Source organism: Sarcophilus harrisii, chromosome 2 (genome assembly GCF_902635505.1).
Source record: "Sarcophilus harrisii chromosome 2, mSarHar1.11, whole genome shotgun sequence".
In the NCBI taxonomy this organism is placed as follows: Eukaryota; Metazoa; Chordata; class Mammalia; order Dasyuromorphia; family Dasyuridae; genus Sarcophilus; species Sarcophilus harrisii.
In genome coordinates, this window is record NC_045427.1 from 631,721,318 (window position 1) to 631,748,236 (window position 26,919).

Here is a 26,919-nt window from a genome sequence, read left to right on the forward strand (position 1 = left end):
AGGATGTCAGGATAACTTGAGTGAGGCCCTCAGGATATTGGCTGGAGGACATACACAAAAGTGCCACTGGATGGATGCCTGGATAGACTCTAAATTATTTGTGGGGAATACCTGTGCTGATGAGATCACTGTCTCCTTTGAGCACTGGAGTGTTTTCTAGTGGCTAGAATATAGTGCCTTGTGTAGAGAAGGTCCCTGATAAATGTTGAATGTACACATAAACCCTCTGTTGTGTCTAGATTGGCTGCTTCATTGCCCTCTGCATTCAGCCCACAATGTTTATTTCCACCTCCATGCATCTCTTCTCTAGGATATTCTTCTCCTTCCTCTCAGTCCATCTAAATCTACCTTAATCATTGTCTTGTCGCCCCAGCCGGGGGTGACCATTTCCTTCTCTGTGCTTCCTGCTCCTGGCATTTGCTCATTTGACTATCAATTTCACACTGCCTCCTATTGTAAATCATCTTTTTTATGTGTCTTATTTCCTCAGCTAGATGGGATGGGTTGTCCCTAGGGCAGAGGATGTTGATTTTTATTCAGCTTATTCATCCAGAACCTCAAGCAGAGAACTTTCATGATAGATGCTCAAGAAATGTTTTATACATGGTGATGATGATGATAACAGTCACAGAATCACAAGTTCTCAGAGGTCATATGTGCCAACCTGAACCTGAACAAATAGAATCTCTAAAATATACCTGACAAGAGGCCATCTAGCCATTGCTTAAAACTTTTGCATAACTGTTGGTGGAGTTGTGAACTGATCCAATCATTCTGGATAGCCATTTAGAACTCTGCCCAAAGGATTATAAAACTGTGCATAGCCTTTGATCCAGCAATACCACTGCTAGGTCTGTAACAGAGAGAGCAAAGAAAAAGGAAAAGAATCTATATGTATAGAAATATTTATAACAGCTCTTTTTGTGACGGCAAAGAATTAGAAATTCAAGGACTGTCCATCAATTGGGGAATGGCTGAACAAGTTGTGCCTTATGATTGTGTTGGAATACTATTGTGCTATAAGAAATGGTTGAGCTGGAAAGTTTCAGAAAATCCTGGAAAGCCATATAAGCAGATGTAGAGTGAAATAAGCAGAAACAAGAGAAGATCATACACAGTAACAGCAACATTGCACAATGAACACCTATGCATCTCAGTTATTCTCAGCAATACAATGGTTTAAGAAAATTCCAAAGGACTTATAATGAAAATTGATATCTGCCTCCAGAGAAAGAATTGATGAAGTCTAGATAGAAATAGAAATATACTTTCTTTACTTTCTTTGTTCTTTGGTGTGAGTGTGTGTATGTGTGTGTGTGTGTGTGTGTGTGTGTGTGTGTGTGTTTTCTTTTGCTTTTGATTGGTATGAAAATGTTTTGCATGACTACACCTTATGATCTATATCAAATTGCTTGTCTCCTCAAAGATGGGAAGAGAAGGAGAAGGAAAAAATTTAGAACTCAATTTTTTAAAATGAAAGTTAAATGCAACTGGTAAAAAGAAAAGAAAAGAAAGAGAGGGAAAGAAAAAAAAACATTTTGTAGAGTTCTAATTATTAGAGAATTCTTTTTTACTACACAGTTAGGTGGTATACTAGATAGAGCATTGGACCTTGAGTCAGGAAGACTTGAGTACAAATCCGGTCTTAGGATTGAATCACATACTAATTTTTTATACTTGGAAAGACACTTAATTTCTGTTTGCCTTAGTATCCTCAACAATAAAGTAGGGACAGTAATAGTGCCTACCTCCCAGAGTTGTTTTAAGAATCAAAGGAAATAATATTTGTAAAATGCTTAACAAAGTGCCTAGTACATAATAGGTGCTTAATAAATGCTTAGGTCCTTCCTTCCATCAAGGCCAAATGGGATAAAATGGAAGGCCAATCCCTCTTCCATTGAACAGCCATTAATATTTTTGAAGAGAACTTGTTTCCTAATTTTCTCTGAAAATTTTTTCTTCAGACTAAAAACTTCTGGTTTCTTTGAATAATTTTCATCTAGGTATTAGCCCACAATCAACCAATTAACAAACAAGCAATCAGTAAGTGCCTACATGGGCCAGGCATTGTGGCAGGTACTGGATACAAAGACAAAACCTTGTCCTAAGGAGATTACATTCAGCTGGCAGAGACAACATGCACATCTAAGTACATAAGAAACAAATTCACAGTATTTTGTGGGGTGAGGGGGCACTAGTAGGTGGAATATTATGTAGAGGGTAGTGATTTTATAGTCAAGGAAAAATAAGAGGTGGTGGTACAATGAATGTGCTTCCTAAAATATCATACACAGAACTGAAAGGAATCCTTTAGATATCATCTAACCAGGCAAAATCCATGGTACTGTCACATCCCTGGTCCTGGATATTGGGCCTCTCTCAATATGATGTAAGTTCCCCTTCACATTGTTGGTGTTCATGTATTATTCTTGTATCATATATAGCTTTCCAATATTTTTCGTACTAATTGCTTTCTAGCAATGCCCTATCTTATATTTGTGAAGTTAAATTTTTGAATCTTTGTTGAGACTTTATGCTTATATCTATTAAATGGCATTAGCTTCAGGCCAATGATGTATAAGGGTGAGAACTTTTTGGTTAAATCTTTCTCCTTGTGTCCTTCTCTGTCACAAGAGACCTGCTCTGATGCCTTATTGTCAGCAGCATGGAAGCAATTCTGATTTATGCAGTGTGAGTTCCAACAGTTAGAAATCTTCAACGCTAGTTCTAGGCATAGACTGACCAGTGTAATTGACTGCTAATTAGAAAGCTTGGAAGTAGGACTACATTTAAAGCACTATTATCAATGCAACAAATAAAAATATAAAAGAATTTCAGTCCTGTGAAGTCTAGTTCCATTTGCACAGTGCATTTTAGACCATCAATGAATTCAAAAATAACTGTTAGAACTCTAATGTGAGATTTTTGTCTAACGATAAATGAGTGGCTAAGCAACTGACATAATAATAATTGTTATTATAACATAAGATAGTACTTTGAGATCAATAGCATACTTTAAACATCTCATTTGATCATTTAAACCTTATCATTTGAACCCAGTGAGGTAACTAATAGAATTTTATAATAAAGAAACTTTGTCAAAGAGAGGTTATATGTCACACAGAAAGATCTTACTTGCTCCAAGTCCATTGCCCTCTCCACTAGGTGAGATGGCCTTGTAATTCTTACTCTAAATGAAGTCAGAAGTCATAAAGACATTGCAGAGAAAGGGAAAAATGAGTCATGGGTTTGCCTCAGAAAAACAAAGGACCTGGAAAAGTTAGATACACCTCTTTTCATGGGGAAGAGACTATCATGATGATTGCAACTAAAGTATGAATGTGCTACAGAAAATGAAGTCAGAGACAATTCTTTGAAGAATTAGCAACAATTTTGAAAAGGGGTCTATATTTGCCTTTACACCCAGTTGACTTCATATGAATGTAGGTAAGATAAGGAAAGAGTAAACTATGATGGAAAACATACAGTAAAAGGAAGGGAACAGTCCAAAGGCTTGTAGATTTTCAAATCACAAATACTTTTAGTTACACCAATCTATATCATAAAAATGAAATGAAGTACATTTTAACAGACAGAAAATAATTGGTTACTGATAAGAGAGTCATTTCAGAATTTTCTGTCTGAGTGTAGTCAGATCACAGACTAGGTAAAACAAAGGTCAAAATCAATACCAAATTAGAAGATATGATAAAGATGAGAAGAAACTGTCTTCAAATACAGAAAAATCTATTGTGCTATGTTTAAACATTATGTTAATTCTGAAAAATAGGAAATGGACAAAAGCAAAGACATTGATTCTGTCATCGTTTCTTAGAAAAGTTTAGTGTGGGTAAAGAAGGTGCCAAGAGAAGAAGGCCAAAAGAGCCAAGAAATTATCTAGCTCAGCAAAGGTGATCTCTTTGCCAAGTAGAGACATATGGCAACCAAGGGCATAGTGCAGTCTTAGTGTATAGTGTATAAGCTCATTTGCAAAACCTTACAGAGAAAGATGATGGAAGATTATGGAAAACAGTAAAAAGCAGTTGAGAGGAAAACAAGCCTGAAGAGAACTTGGTGTGAAATCCTGCGTGAGAAAATTATTCCAATAGCATCTGTAGATGAAACTGAAGTGTGGAGTGGGGGTAGGGAGAGACAGCATATAACTGTGAAATGGGACAGATCTAGCATTTCTCTGGTGATTTATGCTTAATAATAATGATAGTAAAACTATGGAATTGGGGTTCTGTCACCTCAGTAACTCTATGAGATGTCAGTAGTGTGTGTGTGTATATATATATATATATATATATATATAAAGGTCAAATCTGGATAAATGACTGATGTCTGATCCTGAGGTTAAAAAAATTGCTGTGCTATACATGATACAAATTTAAAGGCACCCAGGGAAAAACTTAAAACTATCTTAAAAGGGAGAAGTATCTTAAAGAATGAGAACTACCATAGATGGCATCTTCAAACTCTCTCCAAAGAAGAAAATGACAAAAACTTGTCCCCTAAGAATAGCAAGTAGCAGCTTATACTTTCTTTCCAATATCTTTCCATATATTCATATGAATATATTGCCTCATTGATATGAGCATTATCTCAAAAGATGGGAATTGCTTCTCTTGTCTTATTTGAGTTACATACATGTATTACTACAAAATCACCTCTGGCATTCTGTCCAATGTGCTTGAGGCCTTCTTCGTGTTATTCCAACATCACACGATTATTAATGAAGCATGAAGACTGGTCATTGATTATAACTCAACCTCACCCCTGATTGGCTCATCCTTTATTCTGCTCCTATGCTCTACAAGGACATCTTTTGTAATTTCTCTTGGTAATTCATCATTTATAATCTGCTTATACTCATGAGGTGCCTCTCTATTGTCCAATGATTGCTTTTACATGGTACTAGATATGGTATTTTGTGACTTAGACTCATAAACAATACTAGAAAAATTTGGAGTTTAAAAAATGGGACTTGGTTTCAGGAAGTATAGAATCATTCCAAAATCAGGTCCTTTCTCAATATCCATCCAGTCTAGAAAACACAATTCTGGGCCTACTACATTTCATATCCAGGGCCTGTCCATATATTTATACACACATAAATGGATGTGCTCTAGGGGGTTGTCCACCCCACTTCATATCTTTGTCTAGAGAACATACTTTTCATTCCTCTTGATTTTTCCTGAGAGGATAGTTAAGTCAAACTTAAATCTTATGAATGATTATGGATCCTATTTAGGGAGTCCTCTAATGTCAGAGACTGGATTCAAGTAGCAGAAGGTCATTTGCAACAGGTCATTGCAATATTTTGAGAACCAACCCATCTGTAGGGAATTCCTCTAACTTGCCCCTTGTGCTGTAACTTCTCCATGGCCATGATAGATGCCTTTGTTGTACATTTATCTCCCTGTTTTATGCCTTGCATGGTCATAATAAGGGCATCAGCAAACAAAGTTAGCTTTGGTGTTCCATCTTTTAAGCTGTTTTGTATTATTTGGGTACCACCACTACTGCTGTGGCTATGATTATGACATGACTACTCCTATCAGTAGTGGTTAATATTTATTTAATGCTTCCTATGTGTGACACACTGTGCTAAGTGCTTTACAAATATAATCTTACCTTATCTGCACAATAATCCTACAAGATATATGCTATTATTATCCCATTTTACAGATGAGGAAACTTAAACAAGCAGAAGGTTTGTTAGGTAACATGCCTAAGGTCACACAGCCAAGAAATGTTTAATTCTGGATTTGAACTCAGTCCAGGCTCCAGGCCTGGGACTCTATTTACTGTATCATCTACTTGATCCAAGATCATTATATACAAGCTATTTTAGCTTTGAAACCTCCGTATCCATGTGTTATCTAGTTCACAGTAGGCATTTAATTTAGGTTTGTGACACTTGATTGGATTGACATTTGCATGGGATAAACCTTTTGAAGGAGAATGCTTAAAATGGCATTTTGACCTGACAAGTCAAATACTTTAAAAAAGACAATCAATAAATAATAAACTTTGTGGCATCTAGTATTCTCTGATTGACATTTGTCAATCAATAGTATGATTGTAAAGAGGGGATTAACTTTGGAAAGTCATCTACTTTCTCATCTCTATAATATCCTTATGAATTTGGTCAGTGCTTAATCAAAGGTATCTTTGATGACATATTAGCAGGAAAAAAAAACATTTTCCCCAAAGAAAACTATTTAAAAGTTTTATTATCATCTTTTTTTATTATTTAGCTCAGTTCCCCATAAACTGTTTTTTTCATAATACTTCCCCTTGTCATAAATATTTAAGAAAACCAAATCACATCTGAAAATTGATCCCTCATTCTCAATCTACTATCTTTTACTTCTTTTCCATATAAGATTCCATGATACCTATGGACTACCAAGATAACTTGTACAATATCCTAGAGAATCTTCTGATTATTAAATTTGAGTGAGATATAAATCATGGCGATTTATGATCATTAGTGTTGCTTGCCAGGGACACTTGTTCCACATAGTCTAGAGGGAGGAGGGATTTCTTATGGTTGCTGTGGTCCTCCAGATGCTTCAGTTTGTAAATAACATTATCTTGCAGAACCTCCCAAATGAGATCCGTGGCACTCAAATGAGGCTAGCACAATGGGAAAACAAAAAAGTAGTAGAATACCACTGGATAGGCAGCCCAGAGTTAGTTCATATGTCTATATATCTGGAAAGGCATTAAAGAACCTAGACCTAAAACTACCAGGAGAAGAGCCTAGATCACATTTGGGAAATTGTGCAATACTTTCCATGATCCTAAACTACTCCTTGCTGCAAAAGTTCGTGTTTTTAACACTAATGTTCTCTCAATGATGCTATGAGATTGCAAATCATGGAATGTCACAGTCCCAGAAGGCTCATTATTTCTGGTGACCCAAAGAGTAATGGAAAAATGCATGTTGGGCATGAGTAAGCTGTAGCATATTACCAGTAATGACTTCTGAGCAAGGAGTGAGTGAGGTAAAAGACATTACCAAGAACTGATATGACCAGAAAAGGCAAAATTCTGGTCATGTAGCAGATGTGAGGGATAACAGATGGACAGCTCAGCTGTTGTAGTAGTACCCATAAAATATTTAAAGAACCAGAGGGGTGCTTTCAGAGTTCTGGGTGTCTCCTCTATGAGGAATCAAAAGAAAGAGATGGACAAGAATCATAAAGGAAGAGAGAGCAGGAATCGTTATTGTCTTTATCAGAAGAAGAGAACCGATAAGATCACTTCTTGATCAAAACACTAGAGCCTATATTTTATATTTTAAGACCTGGCCCAATTTTTAATTCATTGAGGTCTCTTTAATTCTTTTGTCTGAGATATAAGCTTTGTGTATTTGTGATCTTAACCATCATGTCATTTTTGCCTTTGTGTCATCTGCACACAGATGTATGCCAGTTGTGCCTTAATTTAAGTCGTGTAAATCAGGACACCTCACAGGTCCTATACTAAGGTCCTTCCTTCAAATGAATTCTAGCCATTTAATTTAACAGGACCACATAATAGCAGAATTACTTAGCTCACATCTCTCCACTTTTTGAAAAGTAAATAATGATATTGTCAAATGCTTTGCCAAAATCTAGGTATGATATGGCCATGACGACCTGCTAACCTATTCATTCGCTAATCTTATCACAAAATTATCTTATCCTGATATGAGACATTCTTGATGATCCCAAGCTGGCTCTTCATCACTGGTATTCCCCTTTCTAAATTGTCATAAAAAGTCATCCAAGTTTTGCTAGTAAACAGAGTTTACTAGCCCATATTTTCATGGACTCGTGAATTGTGATGGAGGTAATATTAATGGTGAGAATGGAATTGATGGTAATAATGATTAGTAATATGATATGGGTGATGGTAGTAATTATGACTTTAATAATACTGGTGGATATAATGGCAATGATGGTAATGAATGAGATATAATCTCCTCTATAATTATTTTGAAGGGAGGTTGTGAAATCAAGGAAAAATATGGGGTATGAAAACCAAGGAAAGATGTACTAAACAAATATTATGGATGACTGCCAATTTAAACTTGTATATTGAGTGGAAAAAGAATAAGAGAGCAGGGGTAGCTAGGTGGCACAGTGGATAGAGCACCAGCCCTGAAGTCAAGAGGACCTGAGTTCAAATTTGATCTCAGACACTTAACATTTTCTAACTGTGGGACCCTGGGAATATAACTTAACCCCAATTGCCTCAGGGGAAAAAAAGAATAAGAGAGCAACTGAAGTTTGGAGCAGGGCAGAGGTAAAATTCAAGGAAATTTCCTGGAGGAGATAAATTAGAAACAAATTTTATTGGAAACAAGGGTGAGGGCAGAGAGCTATTTATATGAACCACGTAGGGAATTTTTTATTGTACAAGTAGTCACAAACCTTGATGCTCTATGGTGAATGCCTGTCTGGTCTGGGAAGGAGGCAGATCTGGGAAGATAATGAACCCTGGAGGAAGATAAATTTCAGAGACTTATTTCTGAGTATACACACACACACACACACACACACACATATATACATATATATACCTCACTTCCAATGTTGTGTAATACCTTTTCATGGTAGAGAGTTATTCCTGTATTGGCAGACTACAAGTTTTTGGCAGATTCAATGAAAGTAGAAAGTTTTGGGTACATGACTGTGAGTCGGTCATCTGAGAACCAGTCCAGCTAAATTCAGAGAGATTCAAAACACCCAACAACCAAATCCACTAGGGGATAGATGGCTTTGGGCACTAGGGTAGGAGGAGTTGGGATATGTACAAATGAAAAGAACACCTCTGCCCAATAAAATCACAGATCTTCTGAAATGCTGAAAAATTTCTGAGATTGTTGATTGGTTCAGCTCGGTGAAAAATGTCCTGACTGAAATCAGAGGATTTGGGTTCAAATCTTACCTCTGACGTTTGACCTACAGGTATGACCTAAAGTAAGTCACTCAAACTCCATGAGCCTCAGTTTATAAATCTGTAAATTGATCAGAGAAATGTAAATTAAGACAACTCTGAGATACTACTACATACCTCTGAGATTGGCTAACATGACAGGAAAAGATAATGAGAAATGTTGGAGGGGATGTGGGAAAACTGGGACACTGATACATTGTTAGTGGAGTTGTGAATTGATTCAACCATGCTGGAAAGCAATTTTGAACTATGCCCAAAGGACTATCAAACTGGGCATACCCCTTTGATCTAGCAGCATTTTTTTGGGGGGGTGGCTTGTATTCTAAAGAGATCATAAAAGAGGGCAAGTGATCCACATGTGCAAAAATGTTTGTGGCAGCCCTTTTTGTAGGGCTGAAACTGAATGGATGCCCATCAGTTAGAGAATGGCTGAATAAGTAAGGTAATATGGAATATTATTGTTCTATAAGAAACGATCAGCAGAATGATTTCAGAGAGATGTGGGGAGACTTACAGGAACTGATACTAAGTGAAATGAGCAGGACTAGGAGAACATTATACACCGCAACAGCAAGATTATATGATGATCAGTTCTGATGGACATGGTTCTCATTTACAATGCAATGATTCAGATCAGTTTCAAAGGCCTTGTGATGAAGAAAGCCATCTGCACCCAGAGAGAGGACAGTGGGAACTGAATATGGACCATATTGTAGTATTTTCACTTTTTCTGTTGTTTGCTGGCAGTTTGTTTTCTTTCTCATTTTTTTTTCTTTTTTGATCTGATTTTTCTTGAGCAGTACGATATTTGTGAAAATATGTAAAGAAGAATTGTACATGTTTAACATATATTGGACCACTTGCCATCTAGGGGAGGAGATGGGAGGAAAGAAGGGAAAATTAGAACTCAAGCTTTTGTAAGGATGAATGTTAAAAATTATCCATGTATACATTTTGAAAATAAATAGCTTTAATCAAAAAATCATAATTGTTCTGTACTATGATAAAACTATATATACACTGTATTTCTATTGATTTTGTTATTGTTTTTTAGCTCTGAACCTGTGCATTGTGCATTGTGATTTCTGTGCATTGGGAACTTCCATTAAGGAAACTCTTTTCAGCATCACAATTTCTTCGGTGTAAGTTATCTTCCTAAAGAACTACCTGGAGACATTGAGAAATTAAATAATTTCTCCTATCAGAGACAGGATTGCTATTCAGGTCTTCCTTACTTTAAAGCCAGCTCTCTATCCATTAGGCCATTATATATTTATTGTTGTTATTAATAATAATGGATACTTCTTTTGTCTTTTTGGATTATTGAGTTCTCTACACACATGATTTCATGCTTTACAATAGTCTTATGAAGTAGGAAGCAGATAAGGTATCTTCATATTAGTTCTATAAATAAGAAAATTGGGGCCCAAAGTGGTCAGTTTCCTCATCTATTAAAAAAAAAAAGTGGCTTGGACTGAATGACCTCTATCTCAAATCTTTCCCTCCTTTTAATCCATTGATTCATCCAAAGTCATGTAGCTAGTATATCAAAAACAGAATATGCATAAGGAGTAAGTGATCATGACTCTTGGCTTGTAATCAATTGCTCATTCTTAGTCACCAGCAAAGGAATGGGAGATACCCAAGTTAGTTAAGAGATAGCAGTTATCTGGATGGATCAACAAAACCGTATCATCTATTGGGAGGTTTTCCAGTTACCCAAAGACAGTCTGATCAATCTTAAAACTAATATAAATATCACCAATTTATGGAAAAGTTGTGTGGTGTAGTAGATAAGCCTGAAATGGAGAAAGTCTTGGGTTCAAATCCTCCCCCCCCTTCTTAACTGTCTCTTTGAGGTTCAGATAACTTACAAAGGCTTATTTACTAAATTACAGACTAAGCAGCTCCCAGCTAGAAAAAGATGAAAGGTTTAAACTGAAAAGGGATGAAACACCGCTCAGCTTGCCACCTCTGTCTCTGAATCTTTGAATCTGTCTCTGTCTCTATGTGTTTCCATTTCTGTTTTATATCTGGATCATTTGGGCATGTCAAATTATTATCACTGTCTCTTTTGAACAATATCTTTTTCCCTCCCATGTATAATAATGGAATACTTTCCACTATCTAGGCCTTGGGTTTAACCCTAATCTGTGTGACAGAGTAAATCACGTCCTTTTTTTTTTTTTTTTTTTTTTTTTTTAGGACCTCAGTGTCCTAGAGGAGCCTCCACACTGATGAATGCAAAGATCCTTGGTCCCTTTTGATTATTTGAAACCAAAAAAGAAAGTTTAGACTAGAGGGACTTTGTATGCAAATTCCCAATAGACCAAGGATGTTTATGGGATCATGAACTTAGACTGGAAAGGGACCTCCCCTTATTCAAAGATGAGGATGAGATGAGATTAGGGGACTTGCTTAAGGTCATAAAGGTAGTGAGAATTAGTTTAGAATTCATGTCTTTTAATTCCAAATCTACTGCTTTTCCCATTGTACTAAGACGCCTCCCAGAAGGAAGTCATCAGAATTCTTGCCTTAGAAGCCACAGGAGGACTAGCACTGTGGGATTTGGGCTCCCTTTTTAGAGAGCATCATGGAACTAAGCTAGGATTGTAGAATCCACCTAGAAATCCTTGAGGCACTGATGCCCTCTTCAGGATAATTCTAGTTATGTACTATTCTTGACCTCAGTGAATAACTCCAAGAAAATGTATCCTTGTAGTCTGGAGTATGCAAAAAGGGAAGGGAAAAGGACAGAGAGAAGGACAGAATTCAGTGCTGCTGGCACTGGTAAAAGAAAGGAGAACAGCAGCTCTCTGTACCCAGGAAGCCAAGAAGACTCCAGGACTAGCACAGAAGATTCTTAGCCTCCAATCAAGGGTTAGGGATAGGGGAAATTCAGAAATTAGTAAAGGAGATAATCTCAAGGCCAAAGGCAAAGGTCTTTTTCACTCATTCCAAAGAAGAGCAGAGATTGACAGAAAGCTGATAGTGGTCAGAAAGGAACAAAGCCCAGGACTAGTTTTCTCATGTAGTTCTTGCAGCAGCCTAGAGTAGGTGGGGAAGAGATCCTTAGAAAGATTGAGACTGCTCCCATTCTCTTTTCTGCCTCTGTAACCATCTGTTTACCTCCTTATTTCTGTATGTGTTTCCTCTGTGTCTGTTCCAGTTTTGCATCTATGTTTCTATCCCACTACCTCTATATCTCCAGCTGCTTCTATATGTTTGTCTGTATCAGTAGGGGTCTTTCTGCCTTTTAATGGAAAGATCTTAGGAGCCGGAATCAGGACATGGCATTGAATACAGATTTTGTGACTTATTCCTTGGATAACTTTGAAATCAGTCACTTCATTTTGGGACTTCAGTTTTCTCACCTTTAAAGTGCTGGGGGTATGGAGATGTGGTCAGACTGGATAATCTCTGAGGTGCTTTCAACTTGAAATCCATAATCCTATGATCATTTTGGCCTTAAACTCTTTTCTTTCTTCTTCTTCTTTCTCTGTCTCTGTCTCTCTCTCTCTGTCTCTCTCTCTCTCTCTCTGTCTCTCTCTCTGTCTGTCTCTCTCTCTCTCTCTTTCTGTCTCTCTCTGTCTCTGTCTCTGTCTGTCTGTCTGTCTCTCTCTCTCTGTCTCTGTCTCTCTGTCTCTCTCTCTCTATCTCTGTCTCTTGTCTCTGTCTGTCTCTCTGTCTCTGTCTCTGTCTCTGTCTGTCTGTCTGTCTCTGTTTCTCTGAATCTGTTTTTTTTTTCATTGACTCTTAATCTCTCTCCCTCCACTTCTGACTCCTTCCCTTCCTCTATACCCCTCTCTTTGTTCTTGTCTGTGACTGTCTTTTTCTTAATATGGGCCTTTCTCACATAGACCCAGGTGGCATCTGTCATCAACTTCATGTTCAGGGAAAATTAGGTACTGCTAAAGAATCACAGATCCCCTGGTCCCTGACTTCAATGTTTCCAACATATGTTGGCCTTCATTCCATGTCTCCTTCTCTGGGGGAAGAGAATGCTGGTGCTTCAGTATGCTTTTCTTGCTGTGCCTACTTTCTCCCCTTTCCTATCTTTAGGACCCTGACTTTCCTTGCCCTCTATAGAGTAAATCAAAATTCTTCTTCCTCTTCCCTGGTCTCTCCTCACTTATCCCCCATATGTCCCTTAATCTGAACTATTCCCATCTCCTGACATCATCATCCTGCAAATTCTGTTTGACATTTATGTTTCTGTCCTTCTATCTCTCTAGCTCTAGCTCAAGCTCTTTCTATTTGTTTGTCTATCTCAGTATGGGTCCTTCTGCCTCTATTGAGAGAAATAATGGAAAGATCTTAGGATCCGGGATCAGGACATGGGATTGAATACAGATTTTGTCACTTACTCCTTGGGTAACCTTGAGTCAACTGTTTCATCTTGGGACTTCAGTTTTCTCATCTTCAAAATGATGGGTTTCTCTTGAACAGATCTAGGTAGCATCTGCCATCCACTCCATGTTCAGGGAGAATTAGGTACTGTCCAAGAATCACAATTCTCCTAGCTCCTGACAAAGTGAATATTAAGCACCTACTCTGTGACACCTACTGTGCTAAGTGCGAGGGATATCAAAAAGAGTAAAAATGCAGTTCTTGTCCTCAAGGACATTACAGTCTAACGGCAAAACAACATTTAAATAATTATGCATATACTATATGTATGTGTGCATGTGTGCACATACACATGTGTGATTATATGTACAAATGGGAAGACATATGTATGAGTTTATACATATAATTATAATGCATATATCTGTTTTGTAGGTATCATATACACATGCACATATGTGAACATGCATACAATATACATATATATGTACATATATTCACATGTACATATATGAACAGGCTTCTTACAGAAGGTAAGCTTTCAGCTGGGACTCAAAGGAATCTAAGGAAACCAGAAAGTAGAAGTGAGAAGAAAGAGACTTCTAGGCCTGAGGGCCTAGTGAAAAGATACAGAAGTAGGAGATGGAGTTTTGTGCACCAGGAAGAGCAAGGAAAGCCTTGTCATTGGATGATTGAGTCCATGGAGGGGTGTAAAGTGTTAGAAGACTGGAAAGAGAGAAATGGGCCAGGTTGTGAAGGGCTTTTAAAATGAAAGAGAATCTAATATTTGATCCTGGAGGTGATACTTAGGAGCCACTGGAAAGAATAAAGGTATTACATGGTAAATTACTCTGAAACCATTGAAGTTTGTTGAGCAGACATTGACATGATCAAAGCTTGTGTACTTCCATGAAGTATTGACTTCAATGGTTGGTATAGTATAGTAGAAGGATCCCTGATCTTAGATTCAGGAATACTGCCTCTGACATGAATCTGTTTTGTGATCTTGAAATAAATAATGATTTCCTCTTGGGACCCAATTTTCTTGCCTTTAAAATGAGAAGGCTGGCTATAAACATTTCTTTCCAACTTTGATGTTTTATATTCTGTTTTCCTTCACCTGACAGTCTATGTACTGAAAGCCCTTCCAATTCTGATATTCTATGCTCTAAATACTAAGACCTTTTCCAGTCCTGATATTATGTATTCTATATTTTATGTCTAGCATTGGGAGTGGGGAAAAAGATAAAAGGTTGATGAGTAGAGCTAGTTAATTTCTCTATCTATCCCCATCATGTGGGCCACATCCATCTTACCATTTTTCTCAATGCCTTTAGTTTTACCTGTTTGAAGGATTAAATGGGGACTGAGAAGTTTGGATTTTCACACAAGCTGAGGGGGGAAAACAATACAAAAGGGAAAAATACCTCAGACCAGTCCCCAATCCACAAACAAAACTGCTATAACTCAGATATAGATTAATTTCTCTGGGCTTTGGGGAAACTATAAAAATACAAATCAATAAAATATTTTTGTTCATCTTGAGCCCTTATCCCGAAAGATATAAATGATTGGGAAGAGAATCTCTCTTTCCCCCTCCCTCTCTATCATATGTGTGTATATTAGATATAGAGATACTTACAGAGATAGATGTTTATGTATGCATGTATATATGTATATATGGTATGGTACCAAAATTTCTACTTTTTTTCCTGTGTGCTTTACTTACTAATCATTATTCACACACACATACATTTACACATTTGAGCTCCCTGGGGCACACACAAAACTTGTACTGTGATGAATGACTTCTATTATTGTAGAAGAACTGTCTCTTAAAAAAAAAAAAAAAAAGAATGGCCAAAGAAAAAGTGAAATGGACTCTTTTAAACAAGCACTGGGAACAGAGGCTCAGCCCCATTTTGAGAGAAAGGAAGAGAATAGAAGAATGGGCCTCCCCAATTCGGTTTCAGCAGACCAGTATCTATGTTTATTCTGTCCATCTTTTGCAGAGCCAGTGAATCTTCATCTTAGAATTTCAGCTTTCATTCCCCTGCCTGCTCACTTGTGTTCAAGGGGACAGCAAGCAGCTGCAGCAATGATCTGGGGCAGATGAGCAACTTGGCCACTTGAAACCTGTTTCTCCTCCTTCCCTCTCATGAAATTTTCCCTCTTTCTCCTCCCTGAGGAAATGGGAGGGACTAAGTCTTATAGGACGCAGCAGAAAAATTTGGAGAAGCGCTGTCCACCAGCAGACATAATTTTCTGCTAAATGTTTAGATCAAAGCTTCTTAAACTGTGGTTTATGACTCCACAGGGTCACCTAACTAAATGTGGGGATCACAAAATATCAAAATATCGATCAACTTGGAAAATCATTGAAGATGATCAAATATTCCACCAGAATTTAATTCTTTATGTAAAACCCAACAAGCACATCCATATCATTATTAGGGAAATTTGCTTTAATCTTTAATACATGGTAAAATTGTATGTATACTGATACAATACATTTCTTTATGATTTATTCTCAGTCAATGTTTGATTTGTATATGTATATTCTCTGGCAAAAGGTGCTGGTGGGTGGAAGAGTTTAAGAAGTCTTGGCTCAGATGAGATCCCCCATTCTATTCTGATTATCTCTGCCTTACATTCTGTAGTATTTATAGAATACTTGAAAGCTCATGAAGAATTTTATATACATATATTATATATAATATTCATATATTATATTTATATATTATTAGACATTATTATATATTACATATTATGTATATGTATGTATGTATGTACATATTATATATATATTTATCTCTCTCTCTCTCTCTCTCTCTCTATATATATATATATATATATAGATATATATACACACACATATCAAGTGACCCCCCACAACCATTCTGGCAAGTATATGTTATTACTATTCTCATTTCACTGCTGAGGAAACTGAGGCTGAGAGAGGCTCAGTGACTTGTCAGGACAGTAATTGTCTGAGGCAAGATTTAAATACAGGATTTCCTGATTTTATATCCGGCACTTTATCTACCATGACCCCCAGCTGCCTAAGTAGCCCTTCCAGTTCTGCCATTTTGTAATCTATGTTTCAAGGACCATTTCAGTTTTAACTCACTGTGTTCCCCATTGCAATGGCCCTTTCAGCTCTGGCATTCTGTGGATACCATTCTAAGTGGTCTGATTGTATAAGGCTATTCTATGGTTTGCTGTAAGCAACTCCCCTTCCCTCCCCGCTCCCTGAGCCTTCTTTTCTTCCATGCCTAGTGACAGCTCTGGACCTGGGGCCAAGGCCTTCCCTGCTGATTGCTGACAGGGCCTTGATATATAAGTCTGGAGGCAATGTCACAGAGAAACAATTACTTTGGGCGGCCCCTACCCTTGTGTTCCTGTCACCCAAGTGCCTGGCAAGTTTCAATCATTCTTGGCAATGGCTTTAAAAGGGCCCCTTTGGAGAAAGGCACATGGTCAATCATGGGCCATGCCAGGCCTGACTCTATCCCTGCATTGTGAAGACTACAATCAAGTGATGTAGACCAGTAAGTCTAGACAAAGCATCCCTTCCTCCATGTTCCAAAAGCTTCCCCTCTTGCTCTTCCATGTCAGATTCTGAGAGCAGAAAGTCACCCTTCAAATCATGGAGGCCTGAGCATAAATTCCCCTACAACATGCTTACAGAATTACCATTCGACATTTACTGAAGACTTCTCACAAAGGAGAACTCACTACCTACTGAGTCAGTCCAGTTCAATTTGGGATAGTTATCATTACTGGACATTGTTCCTTTATATCAAGTCAAAATCTGCTTCTCTGCATTTTCTCTGTAACTTCTCCTAGTTCTGTCCTCAAGGCTCAAATAGAAAAAATAGATTCCCTCCTTCTCAGGAAGGTCTTTCAAACAGTCATCAGGTCACTTCTCCCTCATCATTGTGTTCTCTTCTCTTTTCTAGGCTAAATGTGGACTGTTCCTTCAACAGATTCTCCTGCAACAGTTTCTAGTCATCTCACCACTCTTGTGATCCCTCCATCTTGTCAATGTCCTTCCCATAAGGTGACACCAGTAACTGGATATAACCCATAAAGGATCTAGATTTGGCAAAATCTATATATTCCATATAGTAAATCCATACTTTCCTTGATATGGATACAAGCTTCTGTAAATGCAGCCTAAGACAAACCTAAGATAATATTTGGAGTTGTGGAGAAATAAAGTTGACTCATACCGATTCTTGAGTTTGTAATCCTATCCTATTCTATTTTATTCAATTTTATTTCATCTCATCCCATCCCATCTCCTCCCATTCCACATTATCCTATCCTACACTATTCTCCTATGTTCCAGGCTAGTTCTACTCCTCTCTATTTAACAAGCATTTATCAAATGCCTACTAAGGCATTGAACTAGGATGAAAAGACAAAGAATATATACTCTATTGGAAGAAATTGCATGCATAAGTACAAAATATATGGCAAGTACTTTCAAGAGATAGAAAGTACCAGTAACTCTGGGATCAGGAAAGGCTTTCTAGTAGGCATCTTACATCTAGTTGTGTATTAAGAGAAATTAGGACATAAATTTAAGACTCAAAGTAGTCTTAAAGTCCACCAAGTCTAAGATCAAGTGACTTGATCTTATTCCATTTGACCAGTGTCAAACAGTTAGAAAGTATTGGAAGCAGGATTTCAATGATATCTTGCCATGTGGGCTCTCACAGAGATAAGTCTAGGGTTTGTATTTCTGGACTGAATGCATTTCATTACCCAAACCTCCTTCCCTTAAGTTCAAAGCTTAGCCAAAGTTATTGGACTGAGTTTCTCTGAGTGAATTCTTTAGAACATGACACTCCATCTAATGAAGATAGCAGTTTCCTGAGAAAAATGAATGTCATTTTCCTCAAAAATTAAATAAGAAATCATGTCTCAATGAGCAAGAATTCTATTGGTGTGAAAGCTTCCTTTTCTTTTGCAGATGATGATCACTCTACATCTAAGCAGATGAGTTTGAATCCTACCTTAGCTTACTAGCTATGTGATCTTACACATGTCACTTAATCTCCTTTGGCCAGTTTCATTATCTGTAAGATGGAGAAAATCACAATACCTACCCAGGGAGTTATTGTAAGGATCGAATGCGATAATATGTGTAAGGGAATTTGCAAATAGTAAAGCTATATATATATATGTTAAATGCTTTTATAATCTCCTCTACCATCATCACCAGCACTGCTATTGCCACCACCATCATCATTATCATCATCATCATTTCCCAAGCTGGACATTCTCAGATCCTACAAGTGATCCTCAAATGACTTGGCTTCCAAAATAACAGAAATGGAAAGAGAAGAAAGTTAGAGATATTTCAAAAGAAAGAGAAAAGGAAAAGAAATTAAAATAAATTATTTGAACACATATATGTGCATGTATACATATATAAAGGTACATTAATATATATATATATATATATATATATATAATATGTATATATGATGGAGTTATATTAACTTCACCATCTCTTAGCCTTACAAAGAAGAAATATATATTAATATAGCCATTGTCAGATACCATATAGAATAGGGGATACAATATGTTGGAAATGTCCACTAAGACAAGAAGAGAGATGGTGATAGTTTTCCTGGATTCAATTGTATTTACACAAACACACAGATTAAGGGTAATAAACAAAGTTAACTACAGGTCTTAATACCAGGAGGAAAATTAAACTTCAGAGTTATAGCAAAGATACAGTAGAAATGTGACTCATGATTAGAATCATGGCAATTGAAAGGCATGTCTTATTCAAAAGGAACAGATTAAATAAAGGGTAAAATGTAATAGTATTGCATAAGAAGATATGCTCCTGAAAGGAAATCTAAAAATAGAGGATGGAAGTATGATAAAGAATGCTCAAGTAAAGAACAACAAAAAAGAAGGGATATTATGGGTGGAATATACTATAGACTTATTCAAAAGGAAAACATGAATGATGTTTTTCAGAAATAGATAAAGGGAGACTTCAATTATCTTGCTATTTTGTGGAATTTTCTCTGTACAAATGGTAGGACAAGTGGGAAACTTTTGACATCGTGACAGTTTCATTCTTTAAAAGGTGGAGATCAGGGAAGAAGGAAAATCTACTCTGGATTTGATCCTGACCAACAGAGAAGAACTGGTTTTTAAAGTAAAATGATGGACACCTTTGAAGTCAGTGATTGCTCCATCATGATATATAAGGACAATAAAGGCAGACAGTCTTACATAAAAAGATTTTGGGAAAGTAGATTTCAAAGTATTCAGATGGCAAGGGATCAAATGTACCAGTAGATCTGTCTGTGAATTCCACTCACTATGTGTCAGCCACGATGTTAAGAACTGAAGATACAAAGAAAAGCAAAAACAGGCCCTATGCTCAATGAGGCCTTCAGATATATCTTTGACTGATTGTTATGTTATTACAGGAGTTCTGAAGCCCTACTTTATTATACATAAAGCAGTTTTGAGAGTGTACATATAACACTATAGGACTGGAGATTGAGGATGATGATCTGATTTCCAAAAATGAGGTAGAGGACTCTGCAGATTTAAACATTTTTAACACGATCAATGTAGGGATTTATTTTGCTTGACTATATTTGTTTTTGACAGGAGCTTGGTTTATCTTTTCTTCTCAATGAGGAGGCAGGTGGGAGGAAGAAAAAGTGAATTTTCATTGATCGAAAAATAAAATTTAATTTAAAAAAGAAAACCAATAAATAAAAGAAAATCCCCAAATGAAAATGAGGTAGAAAATAAATTTTTCCAGCTGTAAGCCAGGGAATTCTACTTGAATTTCTAGAAAAATTCAAGAACATATTACTAGAGGCAGTGTTGATTAGTGGATATAGAGCTAACCTCAAGTTCAGAAATATCTTGATTCAAGTCCCAATTCTGGGGATCTAGCATATTGATTGTGTGCAGTTGGGCAAATCACTTAGAATTGTAGGCAACTATCTTAAGACTATACATTTGAGAGAAAATGCCAGCCTACATTGGTAGAATTTCCTTACTTGGGAGTTCCCTATACCAATAAAATCACAGATCTAGTTTCTATTAGTAAAAAGATGGCTTGTGAATACTTTTAAATGGTGGCAATAGTCCCTAAAAAGTTCCATGGTTTCATCAAAAATAGATCATCCACTATCAGAAATATTTGCTAGAATAATAATAGGAAAGAGAAGTTAAATGTATAAACATTGGCAATGAGAAGATAAAATTATCCCTATTTGAATATGGTTTATTTGAAGAACTCCAAAGAATCAACAAAGAAACTAATTGTGATGATTAATAGCCATAATAAAGTAGCAGGAACCAAAAACAAATCCGCAAAAAAATCAGCATTTTTCTACAGTACTAACAAAAAGTAGGAAGGAATAATAAGGGATTTCTATTCACAGTATTCATAAAATAAAATATCTGCACATTAACCTATCAAGGAACACTCAGTATAAATAAATACAGCCATCAATTGTTCTTTATAGAAATAAATACGGACAGATAACTAGAGTGAGAGGCACTGTTCATGGTTGGGGTGCACCAATGTAATAAAAATGATATTACTGTCTAAATTATTTTACAGATTTGTTATGATAATAATAAAGATTTTATGAAGGGGTTGCTATACAAAACTAGATATAATGATAACAGAATTCATGTGACTGAACCAGAGATCTAAAATCACAAGGGAAATTAAAAAAAAGAGAGAGTGAATTAAAGGGAGATCTAATATTACAGGATACCAAGTTATATTATAAGGTAGCAATATTCAAAAGAAATTTTCACTGTTAAAAATATATAAATTGTGAAACTGTCTAAATAAGCAAGATTAAGAAAATCAAACTAGCACTTCTTGCTAAATCCAGAATCTTCATTCTACTAGAGTAATGAGTCCCTAGTGGACAAGAACTCCTGAGAATACTGGAAAGCAGTTAGGCAAAAATATTAAGTCCAGATGAACATCTTCTAGCATATTATAAATAAGCTACAAATAGATGATGCAAACACAAAATATAAAAGGTCACATCACAGAAAAAGTAGAGGACAATGGAAGAAGGTAACTATCACAAACAAGGAATAGGTGAATCACAAAAAACAAAATAATATGTTTGTGATCTTATTCTAATACTAAAATAGATCTGTGATCTCATAGATATGAGCAATTCCCATAGAGATGGAGATGACAATTTGTCCACTCTTGTATAGTCAATGGGATTTATCATGTTTGTGATAAATTTGGCACTGGGAACCCATTCAATGTATTGGGACTTTTATAACATTCTCTTAACATAGTACAGAAGCATATAAGCTATGTGTCAGTTATCTCTCATTCTTGTTATATGACTGGCCATCTTCCATCCCTCATCCATTTCTTTAATCATATCTTTAAATGATTTTCCTTACATAGTTCCTGACTCTGTTGTGTTTTCAGATTGTTCACGAAAACCTGGCAGGTAATCTTCAATTTCAGTTCTTCAGAGCTATAGTATTCCCTGCCTCAAAATGATACATCACCAGAAGAACATCAGTCCTAAAATTATGAGTCTTTGTTTCAGGAGGAACTTAGGTTCATTAACAGAATTGTGTAATTTCCCAAAAGGCAATTCAGTCTACTCTCTTCTTCCCATTCAATTCAGGGTTCAAAAGCTTTTGCATGATGAAAATTGATGCAACTTGGATAAGAAGAAATCCAGTGGGGGGAAAATCTTTGAACCAGATATCTCTGACAAAAGACTGATGTTCAGGATATCTGGAGAACTGATGAAAATTTATAACATCAATACCCATTTTTCTAATAAATAAGAATTTAAGGATATGGATAAGTTATTTTCAACAGAGAAAATATGAATGATCAATGACTATGAGAAAATGTTCTAACTCACTAATAATGAGACAAGTAAAAATTAAAACATCTCCCAGGATAAGTCCCCAAACTGTTCATATTTTTAACTCAGTCATTCAATTCATGGATTTCCAAAGAGACAAAAGAGAAAGGAAAGGTGCTTATTGATTCAGAAATCATCATTGCCATATATAGTATGATACTGAAGTGTGTTTCCAAAGAATTGTAAACAAAAGAGGTGTCTATCAATTGGAAAATGTCTGTTCAAATTGTTGTAAAAGAATATTATTATACTTTGAGAAATAAATGTGAGGAATTGAGAATTATAGAAAGACTTGTATAAATTGATGCAAAGCAAAGAAAGCAGAATAAAAACAATAGAATTATATACATAATTACCATGATATAGCCAAACAACACCTGATTTCCTTCCAGATCCATCCCAACCTTCTGCATGAAGTCTTTCCTTGTCCTCCCAGCTGCTGGTACTTCTTCCTACCCCACCATTCCGAAATTATTTTGTGTTTGTCTTGTGTGCTTTTGTATAAGCTCATTTATGCTGATGTTCCCACCACAATAAGTGAATCAATAAGTGGATCAAGGACTATTTATCTTCTACCTTCACATCCTCAGCACTTAGCGCAATGTTGGACATATAGGAGGCACTTGCTTTTGGAATAAATGATTGATTCTAGTGTGGCCAAACTTCAGCTAATTACAATGACCAATCTTGGTTCCAGAGAACAGGTTCTGAAATCCACTTCTTTCCTGTAGTTAGAGAGGTGGGGTACCACAGAAGATTGCATATATCCATAGAGTTGCATGAATTTTTTGTTGGTTGGTTTTGCTTAATTGTTTTATCTGTCAGATAGGAAGGTTCAATGAGGGAGCAAACATCGGGAAATAAGTGGTAATTATAAAGCACAAGGTAACAATACAACTTTTAAAAATTTAAAAAGTTTAGGTTATGTCATATTACCTCATTTTCTCTTTTCAGGGTTCAGTCCATAATTAGACTGGGGGAAGGTCATAAGTCTGAGTTATGCATTTGACAATATTTCCCATAATGTCCTTGTGAATTAGAAGTTAGGGAAGTTAGGCTGATTCCAGGACCAGTTGTATACCTAGATCTAGTGAGTGATGACCACAGAAAAGAGGACAACCTAGAGGGAGGTTACTATTCAAGTGATCCAAGGAACTTTCCTCTTCTCTCCTCAATTTACTAGTTTTTCTTTTTTTTTTTTTTAAATTTACTAGTTTTTCAATAACCATTCTGCTAGATTTGTGTGGGAATGGGAGAGGGGAGATACACATTTTAGATAAAACCCAACCCTGACCCTTATGAAATTTATGATCTAATGGGGATAAACTACAAACACAGATGATAATTATAAATGACAAGCACCTTAGAAAAGAACAAAACAAAGTGCTATGGGAAGTTTAAGTAGGAACTCTTTACCATCCCCAAAAATGGAGAAAGGCTTCCTGGAGGAAATAGCATTTGAGCTAGATGCTAAAGGATGTGCAGATTTCAACAGGGAATGTAGGAGGAGATACAAATTTATTTTGGGAAGAAAGAACAGTGTTAGATAGCCATGGAAGTAGGGAAGAGACACATTTAGGAGACAGGAAATAGTAGTCCACTTGGACTAGAACATAGAATACCTAGAGAATCCTTAGACATCAATGCTACGAACTTGGGGTAGAAATACTGACATTAGACTAAATGTTTCATTTTATAGTTGAGAAAACTAAAGCCCAAGGAGATAATCAGTATTCCATATAAACACAGAATCCTTATTCCAACTCTCTCTTGCACAGATGAGCCTTGAGTTCTGAAGCAAAGCTACATGTTCCTCTAGGAAGACCCCAATAGGAAAAAGTGGGTGGGAAGATGATTGTCTAATGTTATTGCCTTGAGTTGCCACCAACATGACTTCCCCCAAGATTAAAATGAGAGTCATTTTAATCAACCAGCCTTAAGTAGCTTTTAGAAAAGTAGACAATTGGTATAAGATATTCTCTTAAGAGTCAATGACATACTCTCCTACAATTATACATAGAGTCCAGGAGACAGTGAGTGCAAACTTTTTGAAAAATGTGGAAAATACGTAGCTTCTCAATAATAAAAATTCTTTTCTCCCATTTATGAAATGCTCATTAGCATTTATGAATTAATATTTATGAAATGGCTCATTAAATTCTCTTTAGGTATAATATAGTTTCTTTTCTGGACTCCTTGTAGAATTATGGATCTACATCCTTATCCTTGGCTTCCAATCCAGCAGACATCACTATCAGCTAATGCAGAGATGCTGCCAGAACACCAATGGGAAGATGTCCAATATCTTCCAGACCCTTTGAAGCTCAAAATGTCTTCCTCCAGCCAGGGGCAGAGAAAAATGAGACTTAGGCCAAGGCTAAAGCCAAAGCTTCCACATATTCTCCTCCCTGAGGAAGCCATTCCTCATTGGGGATTTTTATTGGAAGGCAGAGAGGCAAAGGGCACTTATTAAGTACTTGCTATGCGCCAGGCGGTGTTTGAAGTGCTGGGAATGCAGATATAAACAAAAAATTCAGATAGTTTTTGCCCTAAAGGAACTTAAATTATAATGGGGGCAAACACACAAAAAAGAGCTGAAAAGGAGAGGAGGGTGAGAGGAAAGGGACCCACTGGCAAATGGTGGTGAGTCTGGACAGGGAAAAATAAAACCAGGAGACGAAGGAAGGTTGGCCTGCCCAAGCCCTTCTCAGAATGGAGTTCCTCAGGAGAAACTTACCAATGGGATGAAGGGGCTGACGTGGCAGAGAGATGTTCCAGAGTGAGAAGGCCTCAGACTCTAAGAGAAACTCTGGGTGAGAAGCAGCTGAGGCAGTGGCCAAGTGTGGAGAACACTGGCACTCCACATCTGCTCCAGCTTCTCGCATGGCTCCCTCCTCAACTCAATTATTCAGAAATGACTCTTTGGGAATGGCTAAGCCTTCTCAGCCAGCCTGTCCAAGCCAGATCCTTGCTCAATGTCATCCTGGTTCCAATTCCAAGGACTTTTTTACATTGTATGTCAAGCCTATGCAGATGAATTGATTAACTGATTGAGCCTCCTATCACTTACTTAGATGAGTGGGATGGCCTAGTGGATCCACTTATTTACTCCATCCTTAAAATATCATCATAGGATCATTGCTAAGGGTGGGAAAGGAACACAGGAAGCCCCTAGTTCAACAATGGGCCTATAATAGGAAGATGAGTTCAAATCAGACTTCAGATATTTATGATCATTTTACCCATTTACCTCAGTCTCCTCATCCTCTTAGAGTTGTTATGAGGATCAAATGAGAGAAATTTTCAAGCAGCTAAATAGCATAGTGGATAGAACCTTGAACCCAGAGTCAGGAATTGAATTCAAATCCAGCCTCAGACACTTACTAGCTGTGTGATCCTGGACAAGACTTTTAGCTTCAGTCTGTTTCAGTTTCCTCAACTGCAAAATTAAGGTAATATAGCCAGATGTGAGGTGATATTTATAAAGCATTTAGCATAATCCCTAGCACATGGTAGGTACTTCATAAATGTTTGTCCTTTGCCCTTCCTTTTGATTTGAAACCTACTTTATATTGAATAATTAACCTGTCTCTAAAAGTTCTGTATGATACCAGATTTAGGAAGGCCTTGAACCCAGAACTGGAGACACAAAAGAATTTAAGCTTAACTTGCCTGGCAATAAAGAATCATTGAAAATTACTGAGGAGAGACATGCCATTAATGAACCGATTTAGGAAAAGTCCCATTTGCACTAGTATGGGGTAGAAGGAATTGGAGTGGTGAGGTATGAGGGAGTCTGAAGGGAGGAAGGGTTCTACAAAGATGGTCCGGATCACTCTAGGGAGGCCCTGGATTAGGGTGGCAGCTGTGGGAACAGAGAGGTGGTCCTCATTGGAAGAGATGTTACAGAAATAGAAAAACAAAGACAATGTAACTGACTTAGAATGTTAGCTATTTAAAGGCAGACATTGTTTTGTTTTTTTCTTTTTTATTCAAAGGGCTCAGGACTGTCCAGCACAGAGTGATTCTTGTTGATAGATTGATTGATTGAGGGGAAGAGGGAAAAGTAAAAGAGAAGGTGAAGGTTTCAGTATAGGAGAGAGTGTGGATGGTGGTACTGCAAGGAAAAAAAGGAGGCCAAAAAGAACAGTTTAGGATGGAAGACAAAGCGCTAGTTCTGAGTTGGGTTGAGTTTAAAATATTCAGTGAATCAGCAACAACAAGATTATGCAATGATCAATTCTAATGGACGTGGCTCTTTTCCACAATGAGGTGATTCAGGCCAGTTCCAATAGACTTGTGATGGAGAGAACCATATGCATCCAAAAAGAGAATTGTAGGGACTGAATGTAGATCACAACCTTGTATTTTCACCTCTTTTGATGTTTGCTTGCTTTTTGGGTTTTTTCCTAATTTTTTCCTTTTTTATTTGATTTTTCTTATGCATCACAATTGTGGAAATATGTATAAAAATTGCATATGTTTAACATATATTGAATTACTGTCTAAGGGAGGATGTGGAAGAGAGAAAGCATTTGGAACACAAGGTTTTTCAAGGGTGAATATTGAAAACTATGCATGTATTTAAAAAAATAAATGGATGAAAGGAAGGAAAGAAGGGAGGAAAGAAGAGAAGAAGAGAGGAAGGGAGGGAGGAAGGAAGGAAGGAAAGGAAGGAGAAAGGACGGAA

The 26,919-nt window shown here is 36.8% G+C and overlaps 1 protein-coding gene across 5 annotated transcripts in view; it reads right to left on the reverse strand.

The window, feature by feature from the left end:
* Positions 1 to 26,919, reverse strand: part of LINGO1 (leucine rich repeat and Ig domain containing 1) — a 493,542-nt gene that overhangs the window by 229,080 nt on the left and 237,543 nt on the right. For 2 of the 5 annotated variants that reach the window (XR_004232585.1, XM_031956818.1), the window contains exon 5: positions 8,430 to 8,495. The exons of the other annotated variants lie outside the window; for them this stretch is intronic. The gene's annotated coding sequence lies outside the window, so the exon portion shown is untranslated. The remainder of the gene's footprint in view (positions 1 to 8,429; positions 8,496 to 26,919) is intronic. 5 annotated transcript variants of the gene reach the window in all.